Source organism: Conger conger, chromosome 12, assembly GCF_963514075.1.
Source record: "Conger conger chromosome 12, fConCon1.1, whole genome shotgun sequence".
In the NCBI taxonomy this organism is placed as follows: domain Eukaryota; kingdom Metazoa; phylum Chordata; class Actinopteri; order Anguilliformes; family Congridae; genus Conger; species Conger conger.
In genome coordinates, this window is record NC_083771.1 from 44,871,126 (window position 1) to 44,892,728 (window position 21,603).

The 21,603-nt window shown below is 41.0% G+C and overlaps 1 pseudogene; it reads right to left on the bottom strand.

Annotated features, from left to right (window-relative positions):
• Positions 1-17,233: 17,233 nt before the first annotated feature.
• Positions 17,234-17,297, bottom strand: LOC133106127 (U6 spliceosomal RNA; annotated as a pseudogene).
• Positions 17,298-21,603: the final 4,306 nt, after the last annotated feature.

The following is a 21,603-nucleotide window of genomic DNA, read 5'->3' on the forward strand; positions in this document are numbered from 1 at the left end:
ACATGCACGTTAGGCTGATTGGAGAGTCTAAATTGCCCGTAGGTATGAGTGTGTGAGTGAATGGTGTATGTACCCTGCGATAGACTGGCGACCTGTCCAGGGTGTATTCCTGCCTTTCGCCCAATGTATGCTGGGATAGGCTCCAGCCCCCCCGTGACCCTGTTCAGGATAAGCGGGTTCAGATAATGGATGGATGGATGGATGGATTCTTTGCAAACCTGTGAATTCACATTCTGTGAAAATCCCAGGCGATCAGCAGTTTCTGAGATACTTAAACCACCATGTCTGCCACCAACAATCATTCCACGGTCAAAGTCAATTTTGTTCCTCATTCTGATGGTTGATTTGAACATTAACTGAAGCTCTTGACCTGTATCTACATGATTGCACTGCTGCCACACAATTGGCTGATTAGATAATCGCATGAATAAGTGGGTGTAATAAAGTAAAAATGTTCCTAATAAAGTGCTAAGTGAGTGTATAGTGCCTGCAATGAATTATGGGAGCTTGAGGCAAGGGAACTGTGAGTGCACTTATTTGTGATGATATTTAAAAGATATGAATGGTTCATTGACACAAACAAGCAATTTTTTTGAATCTTAAGAGCACAATTTTGTGAAATAGGGAATTTGACTTGCACACACTGTTTCTACTGCCTTCAGGCTGTAAAATCCCTTTAATTTTTTTTGCATTTCGGCCAATTAGCTCTACTTTGACGTATGATCTCATTTCAATCAAACCAACCTTGTAAGTTCTTGAGATATTGTACAAAGAGAAGGTAAGCTAGCCTCTGAGAATATAAACAACCGGGAATATTGGTAATAAAATACATTTTAAGCCGCGGTGGCGCAACAGGCTAAGATGCAGCGAACCTTGCTGTTGCTGTTCAGTTCATTGTAGTTGCACACCGCACGGCCGAAAGGATGAGTTTGGCCGGGTCACGGGGAGCGGCATAATTGGCTCGCCGCTCCGAGGGAGGGGTGAGGACTCAGCGGGGGGAGGCTCGCCGCATACAACAACAGCCCCAATCGCCTCGGAGTCACAGTCACATGGAGACGATGCGGCCTGGAGAAGAAGGCGTATCGCTCTCCGGATCGTTAGATCCGTTCTTGCTGCCGGGGGACGTAATCGTATGTGTGCGGTGTATCCTAGTTAACATGCGTAATTCATATAGATAAGGTACAATTGCCAACAAAATTGGGAGAAAAGGGGATAGAAAATACATTTTATATTTTAGGGAATTCCTCATATTCCCTAAATACTTATCTCAGCACTGTTATGACCCAGCACATGATTAATAAAAATATTATTCCATATCTCAAATAATGTGTGCAAGTACATGTGTGTTAATTCTGACTTTTTCTTACTTCTTAGATGAAAGCAACAGGGCTCCTTATTACATCCATGTCTCAGTTCCGTGCATCCTAGTATCCATCGCATTCGCCTTATGGGGTAAAATTGAAGGTAAGTGCCTGCTTTGCTTTGTGCAGCTATTTCTAACCGTGTTCATGCTGTGATCCTTGACTATGGAGAGTGTAGACATGCAAGCCTCCCCAAAACACAGGCCCACTGCTAAGCTCTGCACAGACATGAGTCAGAGGAAGACTCTTTTTTTACAAGCAGCTTTAGCAAGCAGACCGTGGGCACCCAGTCCACCAGTGGGGGTTGCTTGAGAGTGACGGAATGTGGATCTTGGCCAACTCAACCCTACGTAACCCTACGTAACTCACTGCTTGTGTTCTGATGTGCATTTTATTTTGCAGGTTCCTTTCAAGAGGCTTATGTTTGCATTGTTATAAATCTCATGAGGATCCTATGGATATTTAAGATGTCTCCATATAAACCTCCTGGTATGTTTTTATTTTATAACGCAGTAGATTATTATCATAATTATACAATTCTGCCCCCTTTATCACAAGATTTTATGTCCATATACAATTTTGTTTTCTTAGCTTAAAAATGAAGGCTTATCAAAAGTCTTTCATAGTGAGGCATTCTGTTTAGTTAGCTAATTTTAAACCAGCATGAAGACCAGAGAGCTGTCTTTGGGATTAAAGCAAGCCATTTTGAAGCTACTATACCACAAGATGCAATGGAAGGCAAGATTACAATTTGGAAATAAGTACAGAGATGAAGCAATCACCTAACCCTTTTTGGAGAAGTAAGCCTTTTGAAATTTATCGTCCTATTGTCAACCAGAATGTTCTCCTTGTAGTGCATCACGAGGATAACCACTCTCCTTATCCCTCCCCTATAACTCCTGACCCACAGTTTGCACTCCTGGCCTCCAGGCAAGACAATGCAAATATTTGACTAATGTTAGGTTCACAGTGCCTTTTAAGGACTCTTAGACTATTTCTGGTTATATTCATGTAGCATTATCTAGCTAGCTAGTTGTTCTCATAAGGACATTAATAGTTGTGCTTTTAGATTACATTACATTACATTATTGGCATTTGGCATTTGGCTCTTGGCTCTTATCCAAATAAGACATACAGTTGTTTAGACTACACAGGAGTCGAGATTAGAACCACTGACCTGGCGTGTCCCAGTCATTTACCTTAACCACTACGCTACTGGCTGCCCTGTAGCCTAAAAATTATCATTGGATAAGTCAGCGTTCTTACCTTAGTTATCAATACTTGATATACTATGTTAGCTAGCTTGTGAAAATTCAGTCTCCCAAGGTAAGCGCGTATCATGGAAGTAGCCATGGTAACAAACAATAATGTGTGGAAAGTGGGAGCACAGTCTGTCAATCATAGCTAATTGACCGTTCTTGTTACCACACCATGACAGTTGGGGTAAAAAAGAAAATTTAGGCTTAGAAAATATGTTTTAAAATAAAAAAGTATGCATTGTATTGTGTTATTTTTGCCTAAAGATAACCGGCAAATGTCACATTCAAACCACCATGTAACTCTTTTAAAATGACTGGTTTCTTTTCATAGGTTCATGTTACATTAGACTCTTGAAATCGGTTGTGCCATTGGAGATATTTGTCATTACCACAGTGTTAACTTCTGGTAAGTACATACTGCATACAATTATTTTAGTGCCTTTACAACATGGGTTGCATTTTCTTTATTATGTGACGTGGTTTAAAATGTAAACAAGTTGTTGGGATGATTTTTAACATTTGAATAATGTATTATTCCTTCAGCTGTGGATGGCTTTGCTGGAGTAGACCAGATTATTATGGTAGCAGGGGTGTAGTTAGGGTCCCCCATTCGACAGGAATTTTTGAGGGCCCGCTCCAGCTGTGGGATAATATAATCAGTACTGTGCAGAAGTCTTAGGCACCCTATACTTTATTATATATATGTTTCTTTTTTTGTGTGTGTTAGTATAAAAGAACACTTTTTTGATTTCCAAATGTTCATTTTCCAAAAGATTTAATTTTACAGAGACATTTTTGTATTTAATTTTAAAATGTACCATATTACTGTAAGCAATTGACTACTTTTTACACAAAAACTTGATCAAGGCTGTCAGAAGCAAGGAGCCAACCAAAATCTGTAGAAGAACTGTGGCAAGTTCTCCAACATTACATTAATGGCATTTGGTAGACGCTCTTATCCAGAGTGGCGTACAGTTGATTAGACTAAGCAGGAGACAATCCTCCCATGGAGCAATGCAGGGTTAAGGGTCTTGCTCAAGGGCCCAACGGCTGTGCAGATCTTATTGCGGCTACACCGGGATTAGAACCAACCTTGCGTGTCCTAGTCACTTACCTTAACCATTACGCTACAGGCCACTCTGTGTGAATCTAAAAAAACTCTGAAAAAGACCACCATAGTTCCTTTGGATAATAATGTGAAGTGGTGAAGTGATTATAAATATTGTTCTGTATAATATGTAATAATTGCCAATAATTGTTTTTTTATTTTTATTTATGGAAATGTCTATAACAAGGATCTTATTGCCCTGAGCGAAAACTTGAGGGTGAAAACGTTAATAAATACTGAGTATATGGAGCACTTTTTCATTTTAATAGTGACATTATGGTCAATGTAAGAAAGGGAATCAAACTTTTACTGAATTTCTGGACATTTTTACATTGTCCTTTGTTGTAATGTTCTGTCAGTGTTCTGTGCACCATTTCATTATCTCTCAATTCTTTTCAAATCAGGTGCTCTTCAGCCAGTATTTACAGACCCTACAATAAACAGAGACGGGCTTGGAATATATTTTGGAGGGATGCTATTATTTGGATTAATGGCACTGTGTGTTTCCGGTAAGAATATACATTTTTCCTTTTATAATATTGTAAAATATCTTTCACATTCATGCTCTTACTATCAGTGATTGGCTGCAAATGTCCAGTGGGATATATTGCAGCATTATGAAATACCTAGCATACCTAGCCTTAAATAAGAATGTTTATTATATACAATATCCCTTTAAATTGGAAAATGTCAGAATCACATTCAGGTTTTACTTTATTAATGCAGTCATGTAGCCAGTGCTTAATGTTTTGCATCATCTATTTTTTCAGTTTGTCGGGTGATTAAATTGAGAAATTGATTGGCAAAGATCTAGTTGTCTCGGTGGATTGTATGAGTGGAATCCAGTGTTTCTCATTAATATCCATCTGTTTATCATGTTTATGCTTCTGCACGTAACTGTTCCACCTGTCCCTATACAGCATGACCAAATGCACATCTGACCTAGTGACGTTAATTTGTGCAGCAGAAGGACAAGACTGAGATGTGTCCACATGCTTTTGTAACCAGAAGTGTCAAACACCGTTCTTCTCTGTGCTTACAGGGTCTGAACCTTTACTTGTGATTCTGTTGCTACAACAAAGCATCAATTTCCAATTGACATGCTCTATGATCTCCATGCATAGTCAATTTGAAGGTGCAGTAGGTAAGTTGCCCTTTTATAAAATAATTCATAACAAAAAATACCTACTACATACAGGGCTAACAGACACAGCAAAGGAAAGCCAAAGCGTAGTCACGGTCACAGGCAAAAGTTTGATAACAAGTAGATAGTCCAAACAGGCAGATAAACAAAAACAAAACCCAGTCACAAACTGGGAATCCAAACACAGCGGGTCAAACACGAACAGAAGGAGAATCCAAAAGGCGGTGGTAGAGGTACACAAAACGGGTTGACGCACAGGCAGATCAGACAGAGAATCAGCTGGAGAGAATGGCATGAGCACATTACAATCTGGCAAAGAACGAACAGAACAGACAGGTTTAAATAGACAGGTAATGAAGGGAAACGAGAAATAAGGTGTGCATGATAATCAAGAAGTGGGACACAGGTAACAGGAATGAATGACATGAATGAACAGACTACAGAAAGCACAGAGGGAAACAAAAGGCGAAACACTGGGGACTTGGACAGAAACACGGATATAGAAAACACAGATCATGACACATGGCACTGGATTTGTCCATATGTGATGGCCTTCTTGGCATATTCTCGAAGAATACCAAAACTCTGTCACAAGAGTGTGCACAAGTTGATTGACTTCCATGGAAGACACTGCTAGAGTCTTGATTTCATTGGCTTATATTGTTTACATTTTGATCACGATCTGTACATGAAAATGGGACAGCTTTTTTAGTTTTTCTTCATCACAGATATATGAAAGGTATCACAGTACGTGTTTTTTCAATGAATAACATGGTTATTTTTTTAATTAAATGATGGCCAGCCTGTGGTGTCTCGGTGGCGCAGCCAGTAGAGCACTGACCGCATGCTCTTTGCGAGCCGCGACGTCGGCGGTTCGAATCCAACCGTCTGACATTTGTCGCATGTCTTCCCCTCTCTCTTGCTCCCATTCTTCCTGTTCCTCTATACTATACTGTCCAATAAAGCTGAAAAAGGCCGAAAAAAAATGGACAGCAAAAATGTGTTAATTGCACTTATAGGTTGCTGAGGTCTATGAACACAGACATGTTTGAGATTATAAACGTTAAGAATATAAACCATAAGCCTGGCGTATGGGAATTGGATAGATATTCTTAGTGTAACTGATGATCTCTCAGTAATAGAGGTGTTTTACTATATTTAACATGTAAGAGATATGTACATTCACCAAGCACTTTATTAGGAACATTTTTACTTTATTACGCCTACTTATTCATGCGATTATCTAATCAGCTAATTGTGTGGCAGCAGTGCAATCATGTAGATACAGGTCAGGAGCTTCAGTTAATGTTCACATCAACCATCAGAATGGGGAACTCTAAGTTTTGATCAAAGTGATTTCGACCATGATTGTTGGTGGCAGACAGGGTGGTTTGAGTATCTCAGAAACTGTTGATCTCCTCAGATTTTCATATATACTTGTCTCTAGAGTTTGCAAAGAATGGTGCAAAAAACTTTCAAAAACCAGCAGCAGTTCTGCAGACAGAAACATCTTGTTCATGAGAGATGTGAGAGGAGAATGGCCAGACTGTCAAAGCTGACAGGAAGGTGACAGTAATACAAATAATCACACATTACAACAGTGGTAGAAGAGCATCTCTGAACACACAACGCATCATAACATTAAATGGATAGTCGACAGCAGTAGAAGTCGGAAAAAAAAGTCTAATATATACCTAATAATGTGTTCACTGAGTGTATATCCTTCACCAGCATCAGTTAACAACACATCTTTATTGTGTTCCTTTCTGTTTTTCAGTGTTGGCTGTAGTGAAAGGTTTACTGCTTCCTGCCTTTGGATTAATATTATCCATGAAGGAAGAATGTGGATGTAAGTATAACTTGCTACTTTGCTTTTTTTATTTGTAATGAGGATGTTGAATCCATACAATTTGCAGTGTTGTTTGTGTATGCTGGCTTATGATATTTCCTACCCTGCACTATGGAGGCTGCTGGTGATGTCACTGACTGCTGTTTTAGGGGTTTTCTTCACAGCTCTTAGGATTCATCTTGTCATGAATTGCTGATTTCTTGCTGATTGCAGGATTTCTTTGGCTTTCTTTCAGATTTGTGTCAGAAAGTCTTCCTCCTGCTTTGGCTCATTCTTGATATTGCACTGAGCTTTGCAATTCTGGGCATCATTTTGGAAAACGATAAAGGTATGGAATTTAGTTTGTGTTGATATATTTAATAATTTCTGGTCCTGTTGATTAAGCTTAGTCTGCCCTGATGTATTGCACGTTTGCATAAAGAGACTTTACGCATTCTTTTGTGCCTACGCAACGTTTATAAATGAGGCCCCAGGTCTTCAAACCCCCATGCCCCAGTGCAGTGACGAGGACACTGTGCTGTAGGAGACGCCGTCTTTCAGATAAGACGTTAAACCGAGGTCCTGACTCACTGGGGTCATTAGAGATCCCATGACACTCTTTGCAAATAGTAGGCGGTTCCTCTTTGTCCCGGTAAAATTCCAAACCCTGGTTTTTATTCAGCCTGCCACCTAATCACCCCTGATTTAATTGGCCAAAAATGTGCCCTCTCCCTCTCCACCTCAGCTGTTGTGTGGTGAGCATTCTGGCACAAAATGGCTGCCATTGCATCACCCGGGTGGAGCTACACACTGGTGGGGTTGAGACCAGTTCCCCTTTATCACTGTAAAGTGCTTTGAGTGTGAGAAAAGAGCTATATAAATATACCTACCAGCCTACCTAGCTACCTACCCAACCACCTACCTACCTATCGACCTTCCTTCCTGATAAATCCTCTGCTTTCTCCCTGTCTAAATAATGAAAAATAGGGAAAAAGTGTACAAATAAAATGCTTTGTTCGCAACCTTAATGAACTGATATGTGTGTTACTGCAGAACTCCCTGTATGGATATGTTTCTATGCATTCCTCTACGTCCTGACTGCCACAGCGGCCTTTCAGCACAACACTGATCTACCTGGTACAGTATCATTTGATGAATGCTTTTTTATTTTAAATTGATTGTGGAGCTTGATAAATTTTGGAATGGTTTTGATTCCTATTTTATCCACATAAACAACCAATTTGAATTATTTGTCCTTCCCTTTGTTGTCAATTATTTTTCTGTATCAGGAGTAACTGTATGACTCGTAAAAACCAGGATAGAGTGACATCATTAAAAATGACAACTACATTTAACACATTAGTGTATGTAATTAATCATTTTTATTCAAGTAAATAAATGTACTTAAGAAACCGATTTCATCTGAAAATCAAGCATGTTATTTTTACTTAACTTGCATACTCAAACTGCCCTCCTTGCTTTTCAGATGTAGCTCATATCCTTGTGTACGTGCTTGGTTCTACTTTAAGTGTCATTAATTCAGTTGCTCTAGCAACAGAAGTGTTTCTGAAAGCAGGTGAGTACAAGTAAAAACATTTTGTATCTCAATGAAAACATCTGTGGTGATTGTCCCCTTGTGTGCAGTGATGTGAGAAGTGTGTGCATATGTGTGTGTGGATACAGTGGCTTCAGAAAGTATTCAAAGTTTGCATTCCCTTTTTGCACACTTTATTGTGTTGCAGATATAGTTTTAAATTGATAAAATTGCCAAAAATGGATAACAATTGATAAATGTTTGCCCATCAATCTACACTCAATAACCTATAATGGCACTCCAAATTGTGGTCAGGTGCATCCTGTTTGCTTTAATTGTGTGCAGTACAGGTTTGGACCACTGGAGGGTGGTTTGGTCATTTGACAGACTTGTCAACTTATTTACTCACAGGTGTAATCATTTCTGTGCAATCAGGCCACACCCTCGATAAACCCTCCTCTCACAGCACTCTGTAATTTGTGTTACGCTGAGGCTGGTAAACGTTATCGCTGGGTCTCTGAGAAAGGAGTTTGTTGGAGTCTAACTCTAACCCTAACCCTTTGTTAGAATACTCTATTTTCATTGAGAACAAGTTTACTTTTTGGGATTAATTTAAGTTCACCTTCTTTTTGCTTCTGTTTGTGAGAATTTTTCTTCCCCAGTGGGGTAGTTTATCATTTTGTTTTCCTGTCCCTTTAGTCTGCTTTGCAGATTTAGTGGTTGTTCGTTTGCGAACAGCTTTTAGGAGCCCTGGGGCCTCATTTATAAAACTGTGCTTAGGATTCACGTCAAAAGGTTGCGTAAGCATGAAACCTAGGACGTGCGTACGCAAAACAATAGTCTGATTTATAAAACAGTGCATACGCACGTCCCACGCCAGTTTTCCTTTATAAATCACAATCAACTCTAAATGTGGCGCAACTTTGCCAGCTTCATGTCCCGCCCACAGTTGCCTATAAATAGGCAGTGAAACACCCCTAATGAATATGCATTTCACGAAGACGACAATGGCAAACGCTGAAAAGAAGGCCAAGAAAAGGGATTTCAGCCATTTGATTGCCTCTGAAAAGCTACAGGTGTGGGAATTATCCTGATTGATTGTAAATGACGAACAGTTCTGCACAACGAATGTGATGATGACGATGATAATAATAATAATAATAATAATAATACACGTTATTTGTCTATGTCCCGTTAATTGCACCATTGAAAACAGTTACAAAATTAAGAGATAAAACGAACAAAAATTTATAACAATAAACACATTATAAAACATAATATATGAATATGATAACAATATATGCTCGTATCTGCCCGACTGACACATTGTAAACAGCATCAGTGCAGCGCAATTTGTCCGACTGTTCACCATATTATTTATGAGAATACATTTAATAACATGAAGTATTGTTGAACAATTCGTCTACATATTTGAGGGATTATTTTACAACAACATCTCCGTTTATATTTATCATCCTAAATCATATTTTTTGGGCACTCCAGGGAGCATCAATCAAACAACTGTTTGTTTATTCGTTGTAAGAGAGGCTTTTATCCGTTTTTGCAAATTAACTCTTCGTATATGATACGTGAGAGGTAATATTTCATTACATTACATTACATGGCATTTAGCAGACGCTCTTATCCAGAGCGACGTACAACAAAGTGCAGAGGACCTGAGAGGACAGTATAGTTCCGAGTCCTAGTGTAAACATGCAGAAAATCAGAACCCTTTAAGAGTACAATCAACAACAATCAATTTCGATTTATTTTACACAGTGGTATCTGTTGTGTATCATTTTCGACTTCTCTCGTCGCCAAATGTTGTGTTGCACTTAGGAAGGGAGAGAACCCGTATAGCGGCGGCACGGATGGTGCAGTGGGTAGCACTGCCGCCTCACAGCAAGGAGGTCCTGGGTTCGAATCCTCATCGGCCAGGGCCTCTCTGTGTGGAGTTTGCATGTTCTCCCCGTGTCTGCGTGGGTACCCTCCGGGTACTCCGGTTTCCTCCCACAGTCCAAAGACATGCAGGTTAGGCTGATTGGAGAGTCTAAATTGCCCATAGGTATGTGTGAGTGTGAGAGTGTGTGAGCCCTGCGATGGACTGGCGACCTGTCCAGGGTGTATTCCTGCCTTTCGCCCAATGTATGCTGGGATAGGCTCCAGCCCCCTGCGACCCTGTTCAGGATAAGCAGGTTCAGAGGATGGATGGATGGATGGATGGATGGATGGTGGATAAGTGAGGGGTTTTAACTGTTGATGCGCTTGGTATGTCATGTTTCATGTTTGTCACGTCATGTTTCGTCATTGTCATAGTTACGTTATTGTCATGTCACGTATTTTGTTTGTCTAGTCTCGCCATGTTTTTATGTTTCATTGTCTTGTCATGTTATTTTTCATGTTTAGTTCTGGTTACCATTTATTTCTTAGTCTTGCCATGTCATGTTATATAGTTTATTGTCATAATTTCGCAAACTTGTTATGTCATGATTTATGTTTGTTTCATGTTATGTGGTTCTGTTCATTGTTTAGCATACACTTTTTCCGTCTTTCTGCAAACCTTTCTCTCTCCCTTTCTGTCACTCACACCCTAATTGTTTCAATTTCCCTTGTCTTCATACTAATCTACTAACTTTAGAACAGGATTGGGTAATACTAACATTCTAACCATGTGTTCATGTTACCTTTCGTTTCTTGTGCATGTCATTTACTAATTTAATAACGCTAGGGCAGGATAGGTTTATTACTAACGATTACTAATTACCTCGTTAACTTGTCAATTCTCCACACCCGATTTCCATTCTCATGCAGCTCTCAAGCTAATTGTCTGCACCTGTCTACACCTGCATATAAGCTCAGTTCCATGCCTTGTCTTTGTGAAATTGTTGCCCGCCCCAAAAATTATTGTAAATGCGACTGTCGCTGAGAAATGTGTTGTACTTGTACTTGTACTTGTACTTGTACTTGTACTTGTACTTGTACTTGTACTTGTACTTGTACTTGTACTGACTCTGGAAATCACAGCTGCGCTGCGCTGAACTGTGCGATTCTCTAAGTTTTTTTTATTTTTTATTATGTATGTCTTTACAGAGAAAGGGGAGCGAACTGTGGAAGATTTTTGGTTGATTGTCTTGCCTTTTGAATCTTTATTTTTGGCCTGTTGGGTTGGTTTACAGATGTATGCATACTGTAAGTATCCTTTGGAAATATTGCTAACATTCGGTACGCTTCATACATGTCTGATATTTCTCAGATTACTCAATATTCCTATAATTGCTTCAAATTGAAGGGAACATCTTGCATGTGTTAATGCAATATTGTCATTTTGTGCTATATGTTGACCATCTTTGTCACTTTGGACTGTAGATAAGCGGAAAAGAGAAAAGTAAGTACAAACTACTTGTAATTAATTCACTTACCTCAATTATGCGTGCATTAATTTGGTATAATTTTGAGCATATTCTTTGTGGTTTTTGGTTATTACAATATTTCAGAATAGAACATGTGAAAAGCTTCATTTTTCTAATGTTTGAGTTGACTAAGTATATTCTTAGATGTTAAGTATAAAATCAAGATGGTGAAAACCCTTCTAAATTAGGGGATTTAATTGTGTCTGAATCTTTAATTGGTTTTCACTGTTTGTTGCAATATTGTCATTTGATTTTTACTCAGAATAAGACATGAATTGATGCGCATTGCCCAGAGCTGCCGAAGACGAGTCCAATCTCCAGCATCATCTCGGCATGATCAGGTGTCCGAGACCGAGCGGGATCTGGGGTGGGGGGGGGGGGGGGGACGAGCTCAATCTGGGCCATGACTGGATCTCTCAAGATCCCAAACAAACCTCAAAATCAGCCAGGAAGTTAACTGATTTAAAGGTACAATAGGTAATTTCGGACTTCTAATGGAGAGGAATCGCAGCAACAAACATGCTGAAACCACAACACTGTTTATCCCTCCCCCTTCTCTGTGAACGGGCTGACATTGAAACGCCATTGGCTGTGGTAATTAGAACCAATTTTCAACCAATGAGCTTGAATTATTGTACAGCTACAAAATGTTTTGGTACAGAGTGCCGGCCCGTCAACTGCATATTTTGAAAAACGAATTTAAGGACTGAAAACACAGGCAGAGGGTGAGTCAACATGTCAGTGAGACTTTTTCAATGATAGGAAGGGATTTACAGTGGTCTTGTAACAATGTTTTAGCACAAATCTTACATATTGTACCTTTTAAAATGTAGTTGATATGGTTGGAAATTACTTGAACAAAGATTTCTGCAGAGTGCAGAATTAATGTTCTGAAGTATCTTCTGTGGTCAAAGATGGCCCAATATACTCACCCATCTCACAAGCACAGCAGAAGACTCTTATCCTTGCAAAGCCATGGTGTATAAAGTACGGAAAACAAAGGAATGAACACTTATTCTTTTGGAAATAAATTTAAAATTTTAGAAATCTGCTTGGTATAGATTCTATTGAACCACTAAAAATTGAATATTTGCGGGATTAAATTAAAAATAATCTCAATACTTGTATTTATTTTTATACAGTATGTGTATGTGTGTATATATATATGTACATATGTATGTGTATATGTATGTATGTATATATATATATATATTTTATATATATATATATATATATATATATATATATATATATATATATATATATATATAAATAAAATAAAAATTTCACTCACTCAGTGAGCACTTCATTAGGTATTTATTAGAATAATTTTTTAGACTTAAGATTTCTGCTGCTGTAGCCTATCCACTTAAAGGTATGATGTGTTGTGCGTTCAGAGATGCTCTTCTGCATACCACTGTCGTAATGTGTGGTTAGTTGCTTTACTGTTACCTTCCTGTCAGCTTCCTCTGACATCTCTCATTAACGAGGCATTTCTGCCCACAGAACTGCTGCTCATTGGTTTTTTGTTTTCCCCATTCTGATGGTTGATGTGAACATTAACTGAAGCTCCTGACCCATATCTGCATGAGCGTATGCATTGCACTGCTGCCACTTGATTGGCTGATTATACACTCACTGAGCACTTTATTGGGGAAATTTTTACTTTATTATACCTACTTATTAATGCGATTATCTAATCAGCCAATTGTGTGGCAGCAGTGCAATGCACGCAATCATGTAGATACGGGTCAGGAGCTTCAGTTAATGGAATGATTGTTGGTGGCAGACAGGGTGGTTTGACACTAGTGTCTAGAGTTTGCAAAGAATGGTGCAAAAAACTAAAAAAATCCAGTGAGCAGCAGTTCTGCAGACAGTAATGCCTTGTTAATGAGAGACGTCAGAGGAGAATGGCCAGACTGGTCAAAGCTGACAGGAAGGTGACAGTTATGCAAATAACCACACACGTTTTAGCTTTTCCATAGTGCTCCCCCAGACAAAGCGGAAAGCCATCCGGGTAATTAGCTTCCCGGTGGCTTTGTCTGGGGGAAACACCCTCCCCACATAGAGCAGAATGGGCAAGGACAATTGCCTTTAGGACAAGGATCTTACCTGCCATGGTCAAGGGCCGTGCACTCCAGCTCCTGATTTTGTTTTGGACGGGGCGGAGGGCTCCCTCCCAGCTGGTTCTCCCTCCTCCGTCAGCCTGGAAGGTCACCCCCAGGAGCTCGATGGTATTCCTACGCACAGGGAAGGAAACGGTCAGCTCCTCACTCCAATGTGGAGACAGAAACAGTTCACTCTTGTCCCTGTTGACCAGAGCGCCAGTGGCCACACAGAAGTCGTCCAACACCTTGGTGGCACAAGCGATAGAACGACTATCTGTGGCGACGATGGCAATGTCGTCCATGTACGCCATCGCCTTTAGCCGTTCCCCCCCCGCTCCAGGGAGTGGATAGCCCACCACCCCTGGATTGGCCCTGATGGCCTGGAGGAACGGTTCCAGGTAGATGACGTACAGGAGAGATGCTAGAGGGCACCCCTGCCTGACGCCAGACCTGACATTGAACGGGGCAGAGGGCTGTCGATTGACAACCACTCTGCCCGTTATGTCTGTCAGACAGATTTTTGTCCAGCGCAGGAGGGGGCCAGGAATGTTCATTTTCTCTAGCACTCTCTCCAAGCACACATGACTCACCCGGTCAAATGCCTTCTCTTGATCGAGACTGAGAAGGCACAAGGGGGACCTCCGCTCCCCGGAGTGGATGATTAGATCCCTCGCGAGGAGCAGGTTGTCATTTATGGACCTCCCCTGCACGCTGCAGGTCTGGTCCGGTCCGATCACCGATGTTATCAGGCCTTGGAACCTCCCCATCAGCGCCTTCGCCATGATCTTATAATCGACTGAGAGGAGGTTGATCGGCCGCCAGTTGCGGAGGTCCTTCAGGTCCCCCTTCTTTGGGACAAGAGCTACTGAGCTCTGTCTCAGTGAGGCGCCTAACCGCCCCTCCCTGTACGCAGCCCTGAACACTTCCGCCACGTCCTCCTTCAGGAGATCCCAGTGAGCCTGGTAAAACTCAGCTGGGATTCCGTCAGGGCCCGGAGCTTTGTGTGTATTCAGGGAGTGCACGGCCCTGGTGAGCTCCTCAGTGCTCAACTCCGCCTCCATCTGCTCATCTCCCAGGTAGTCTGTCCAGGCAGCCCAGGAAGGTGTCCATGAGAGCCCCGTCTGAGGGCCTCTAGCTGTAAAGGCCCTCGTAGAACTCCCTGGCCACCTCCCGGACCTCCGCCTCTTCAGACACCACCACACCTCTGCTGTTAAAGAGAGACAAGATGTTATTCGTCTTGGTCCGTGCCCTGCGGAAGAAGAACCGCGTGCACTTCTCATCCTCCTGGAGGCCCTGGAGTTTGGAGCGGATGGTCTGTTTCTTCCGCTCTTCCCGGTAGAGGGTGATGAGGCTCTGCCGAGCTTGTGCGATTTCGCTGCTAACATCTAGGCCTCGGGACTGGAGGAGGCTTAGTCTTTGGAGGGCAATATATGCCGTAGACTGTAATGGCACTTATATAGTTGTATTAGTTATTGTATTGTTGTACTCGGGGTATTCTAGCTGCCAACTGTGGTATGCTAGTTCGGAAGTCTTCAAGGGTTCCGATTATATCTGTATGGTTACACTAGGACTCGGAACTGTACTGTCCTCTCAGGTCCTCATCGCACTTTACTTGTGTTTGATCTGCACTTTGTTGTACATCGCTCTGGATAAGGGCGTCTGCTAAATGCCATGTAATGTAATCTGTGGTCTTGTTTTAGAAATGTTTTTTATTTTTTTATTTTTTTTATCTCTGTGGTTTTACAGGGAATATGAAGATGGTCTCAGTGACGTGTAAAGGATCATTTGTTGTCAACAAAAGGACTCAGTCTAAGGGCCAGATTATGTGTACCCACAATGCACTTTGCATTATTGTTCTTTGCCAATTGGTACACTGAATTATGACATCATTCATCTGTAAATATCAGTTCTCCCTTTGCTAATACTGCTCCATGTTACTGCTTTCTTTGAAATCAGTTTGTTTCTCAAGAATATTTCTCTCACATTCCGGTGAAAGCCTAGCTAGCGAACATTCATCCATTATCTTAACCCGCTTATCCTGAACAGGGTCGCAGGGGTCTGGAGCCTATCCCAGCATACATTGGGCGAAAGGCAGGAATACACCCTGGACAGGTCGCCAGTCCATCGCAGGGCACACACACCATTCACTCACACACTCATACCTACGGGCAATTTAGACTCTCCAATCAGCCTAACCTGCATGTCTTTGGACTGTGGGAGGAAACCGGAGTCCCCGCAGGAAACCCACGCAAACACGGGGAGAACATGCAAACTCCACACAGAGAGGCCCTGCCCGACGGGGATTAAAACCCAGGACCTCCTTGCTGTGAAGCGGCAGTGCTACCCACTGCACCATCCGTGCCGCCCACTAGCGAATATAGCTTGAGTTAATGCTGTGACAATGTTACATTTTTGGCCATTTTTGTTAAATTCAATGGCACTTTATTTTCTTTATTCTTTATTTAGGAGACGCAGTGCATTATGACACTGCGGTGTGAATGCGTTTGTTTTCATGAGTGTGGCAACTACAGCAGGGCGGCCTGTAGCCTAGTGGTTAAGGCGCATGACTGGGACACGCAAGGTTGGTGGTTATAATCCCGGAGTAGCCACAATATGATCCGCACAGCCGTTGGACCCTTGAGCAAGGCCCTTAACCCTGCATTGCTCCAGGGGAGGACTCTCCTGCTTAGTCTAATCAATTCTACGTCGCTCTGGATAAGAGCGTCTGCCAAATGCCAATAATATAATGTAATGTAAAAGCACTCCCTGTTGAGCTCATGGCAAAATGCTTTGTATGAGAACAACCTTAAAACATTGCAATTAAATTCATAAACACTTCGCATAATGTTACTGTTGTTATTGACATAAACATGGTATGTTTTCGGAATATTGGGGACATCATTTGCTTTACACTTTAATTTAATAATAGTGTTTCTTGTGTAAAATTTCGCTATGACCAGCTTGAAATGACCAGCTACCAGGTGTCGGCTACTAGTAGTAGGCTACTAGTGGTGGGATGATGATGATGATAACGTTAATTTCATTTTGGTTACAAAGTACATCACTATGATCTACAAACGCGGAGTAATATTCAAAGATTTAGCTGTGTGTGTATCGTGGATATTGGCACGACTGGAATGCAAACTGACCAATAAAGACAACGGAGCGGTCCAATACGTTGTATAAATTACATTATTGAAACCGTTAGTAAATTGATTATCAGACATCTCCTTCACTTACAGCGCATGCCTCTAACGTTAACAAACTCCAGCCAACGTTTTTCTTTTTCAGACCAAAGATATTCTGGGCTACACTAAAACATTCGAGGATCTAGACTCAAAACATTCAGTAAAGCTGAACCCTAACGGCGCCGGTGCTTCTGACCACACCTGCCCTTTCATGTCTTTCCCTGGAAGCTCAATGCCAGCCTTAGACACTTTTCCCCATGACACCGCCGTAAATCGAGCTGTATGCTTTTCAGAGGGGTCATGCTAATCTTCTCTGTATCGTTCCAATTTTAGTAGATGTGCTGCTGGAGCGAGCACAAGAGACCTACCTGAGCCTCCAGGGCGGGTTCTGGCCATGGTTCCCAGTCATGGAGTGAGTGTGAGAACATCATGCATAGCAAGCATGTATGCATCGTAAGGACAGCCTAAACTGGCAGCACTTACAAATCTGCATCAGGAGGTTAATCAAACACAACCTCTGATGTTGAGCTGAACACATTTAGACATCAATGTCCCTCCGAGGCAGGCAAATGGAGTCCACGGATGTGCGCTGCCGAGTTATGCAGCCGACTGCCTCGATCCTGCTATTGGCTGCACCCTCACAAAGAACTGCACTGTCACCACCTCCAGCCTGTCCGCTGCATGCTGTCCTCATCTCAGTCACCATCAGCTGAACATGCTTGAAAGATTCATCACACACTGAAAGACAGAAAAAACACAACAACAAAACAATAGTATTACTAGGTATAGGTAAGATCAGGCCATCTGACAGCAAAAGGTAAAATCTGAAGAAAAGTAAACAAGGAGCCCACCACCTTCAAATTCAAATACCTCCGGATTTCCCCGTGCATTGCTAGCAATTGCCACCAGAGGTCAGGCGTCTCATTTCTTTCACAAGGGCTCTCCAGCTAGAAAAGGGGCGACAGGGAAACGGCCAAGGACGGTGCATGCACGGAAGAGCCTTGTTTTTATACAATCTATGGGAAGAGCATAATTCACATACAATTAATAAAGATACTTTAACTGCATGATTTTTAATAGGATATACAGTACGCCTGTAAGGTACTTTACACTATAACAGAAACTGGAGGCTGAGTTTTTCCAAGGCAATTAATCAAAAGTTAATTTATAACGGCATGCAAGCACACCTGAACCATGACCACGGTTTAGCAAAACGCTAAAAATGCATCTAAAAAGCGTGAAAAAGGGGAGGAAATGTTTTCGGAAAGTTTTTCGAAACTAACGAGGAAAGCAGCATTCCCACTTTGACCGCTCAGCAGACTGCCGCATATCGAACCAAATATTAAGTGGTTCTTCGGCGTTGTCGTTTTCATTAGCTAGCCACTATGGCGCACAATTGTTTACTTATGTAGTGTAACACAGCTACTTTAGGCGTCCGCTGGGCCCGGGGCCTCTGAAAATGTTGTGAAAATTGCTGGATAATCCTCGCACAGCCTTCCAGAAAATGCAATAAATAGCCTACACGACTGTATTTACGACGTGTACCAGGAATAATCTTGTTAACAAGGGGGTTACGGTAAATAGCACGACGCGGAGGCGAAGGACTATGGCCACGAGTCGTTGGCTAGCAAGCGAACAAGTTGATTCTACACCAAGTTAACGTGATATGCGGACGGCCTACAGCAGGCAACCGGAGTAGCACTGTTTTATGTGAGCACGCGCCCATATTGCACCGAACTGAAACAAGTTCATTATTAGAGAAAAATAGAATATTATCTCCCGTAGGCCGTACGCTTTGCGACGAAGACATCTGCTCATGTAGGCCGAGTGAAAATACAGGCGTGGCTACTCAAAACTGTATTTGTATACCAGACTACAGACAGAACTACGACAGGGTGTGTCTTACGATTTCCTTCAAAAATGTATACGGCAGGCTATTCCAAAGGCTAGGGCAGTAATGACCGAAAGAACCTGCCTCACCATATGCCTTTAGGTTCTAGCCTCCGGGACAAGACTGTGGGTTATTGTGAAGCCTTCAATCTAATTTAGTTTCTTTGTAAGACATGCGTTTTTGATGAGACAACTGGAATATACCCCAAGTACAAAGTTTTACTGTATTCAGAATGATATACCTGATCTACATTCAGAACTATGTAAAGGGAAAAAACGCTAAAGGTTTTCAATGCTGCGACTGTTTCACCCAACATTGCGGTTTCCCTTTCTTTCTTTTTCACATTACATTACAGGCATTTAGCAGACGCTCTTATCCAGAGCGACGCACAATGAAGTGCAAATCGAACACAGGATACAAGTGCGACGAGGACCCTAGAGGACAGAATTCACCCAACTTTGCTGGCTCCAGTTTTTTTTTTTTTTTTTTTTTTTTTTTTTTTTTTTTTTTTAAACATTCCCATCAACATAACACCGTGTCACTGTGTAGGCCATCCTGAGGATGTGAGGTCGAGTTGCCACAATGCTAGCTATAAATAAATAATAATTTCGTTATTTAGCATATTATCCAAAGCGACGGACAAGTCCTGATTAGACTAAGAAGGAGACAGCCCTGGAGCAACGAGGTGTTAAGGGCCTCCCTCAAGGGCCAAAGCTGTGCGAATCTTATCGTGGCTACAACGGGGATCGAACCTCCGATCTTGTAACTACACTATAGGCTGGCCTCTTAAAATTCAAATAATAGCCTAAGACTACCGACCTAAGTTGCGGTCAGAATCGTACTTCCTTCTCTGTTCCAAATGTTCCAAACTGAGAGCCAATCAAAGAATGTGCAGTGTTTTTTGCGCAAGGATGACATAAGGTTAAAAAGTGTTCCATATTTTTAACCTTACCAGAGCTCCAGGTAACATATTCTGTGCCATACCTGAGCTCCAGGGTAATTTATACAAGCTGCTGTACAGGTGTACCTAATAAAGTGAGTGTATGAACTCTGTTAGAGGGCAGAGGCTGTTGTGACTGAATATTTGCATTTACAAGCTGGTGTAAAGGTGTACCTAGTACACCTAGTAAAGTGAAATTCAGTCCTGTTTTAAAAATAGAATCTCCATCTCCGTCCAGTTTTAAAAATAGAATCTCCATCCGTGTCCTGTTTTAAAAATAGAATCTCCATCGCCGTTCTATTTTTAAAAGTAGAACAGGTTCTCTGTATTGTTCCAATTTTAAGAAATAGAACAGGTCACTGAGGTGACTCGTCTTTGAAAAAGGCTTCATAAGTCCCTGGACACGAGTGGATGCGCTGCGTGACGTCTGGTAGGCTTGTGTGTCGGACCTCCGCTGACGGGCCAGTAGCTGCCCATCTTCCCTCGGATCATCTGATCAAATAAACCCCAATTTCAAAGAGCAAGGGCTCATTTTTGGATGGTTGTTTGCTTTTGACGTGCAACTTAGCACCTTTTTCCCCTCTGTTGAATGATGCAAATGTTCATTTGTGTACTGCAAACCACCGTGAATGTATATTGTCAATAAAACTTTAAATGAGACAAATCGCTGTTGTCGCAGCACTGAGTGTATAATGGTAAAATTTAAAATTTTTAAATCTTTTTTTATTTCGTTTTAAATCTATTATTATTATTATTATTATTATTATTATTATTATTATTATTATTATAAATATGTCACAAACTCTTCACAGTAGAACATGGAGAAGTGTCATGAGTACAAGAGGTGGACGTAAATGGACGTGAATGAGGACCATTCCAACAGTCGATCGATAGAAATAACTGGCATCAAACAAAACAAGGACTGATGTGCACGTCCTCAAACTTAAGACTGGAGCTATGCTGACACCTAGTGTTAAAGGTGAGTGTTTTTTCTGCTATTCAGTATGTATGATTTTAAAAGGTATTTTTCACTGGCTTCCATATTGACTGCTAACGCGGTCACATCAGAATTATTACTGGTCTGATATTTTAATCACACGAGTAAGGAGAACACATAGAATGTACCCATGGAAGACATGTGTCCTCTGTATGGTTCTCTACTGATATAAACGTTGCCTTTAACAGAACAAAAAACTAGATTAAAATATAGATAATTTCAAACGTATGTATTAAACTACGGACTCAAAGATCGGAATAGCTGTCTGCAGTCGGTCAGTCTATAGATAATTCAAAATTAAAGTTATTATATTTTATGTATTTTCACTGATGTGAAGTATAACCATAGCAAAGTATAAATTATAGCTTCGTAATTAGTAGCTTACAAGAAAGTTATTTATTTATTTCATAATAATAATTATTATAATTATTATTATTATTATGATTACTGTCCTCATGCCATTAGCATGGTCGCTGGTTACCCACATTTTGTATATTTTCGAATTCTACCCTATGCTATTTTGTGTATTTAATGTATTTCCTTCAGTTTGCTTTAAAGGCCAAATTAAATGCAAATGGCATGGATTCCTGGCATGTTTTAAATAGGCAACTAACAGGACAAATATTTAAAAAAAGAAAATAAATTAGACACAATGAAGAGATCTAAGGGTGTTTTATTTTTATTGTGGGGAGTCTTTTTGAAATGATTTTTTTTTTAAATAACGATAAATTATCACAGAAGGATGCATCCACTCCACAGCCACCAAATATCCATTCAAATAATGTAAATAACTATAAAAACACACATTTCAAGTCAGACATAAACACTGTCTTGA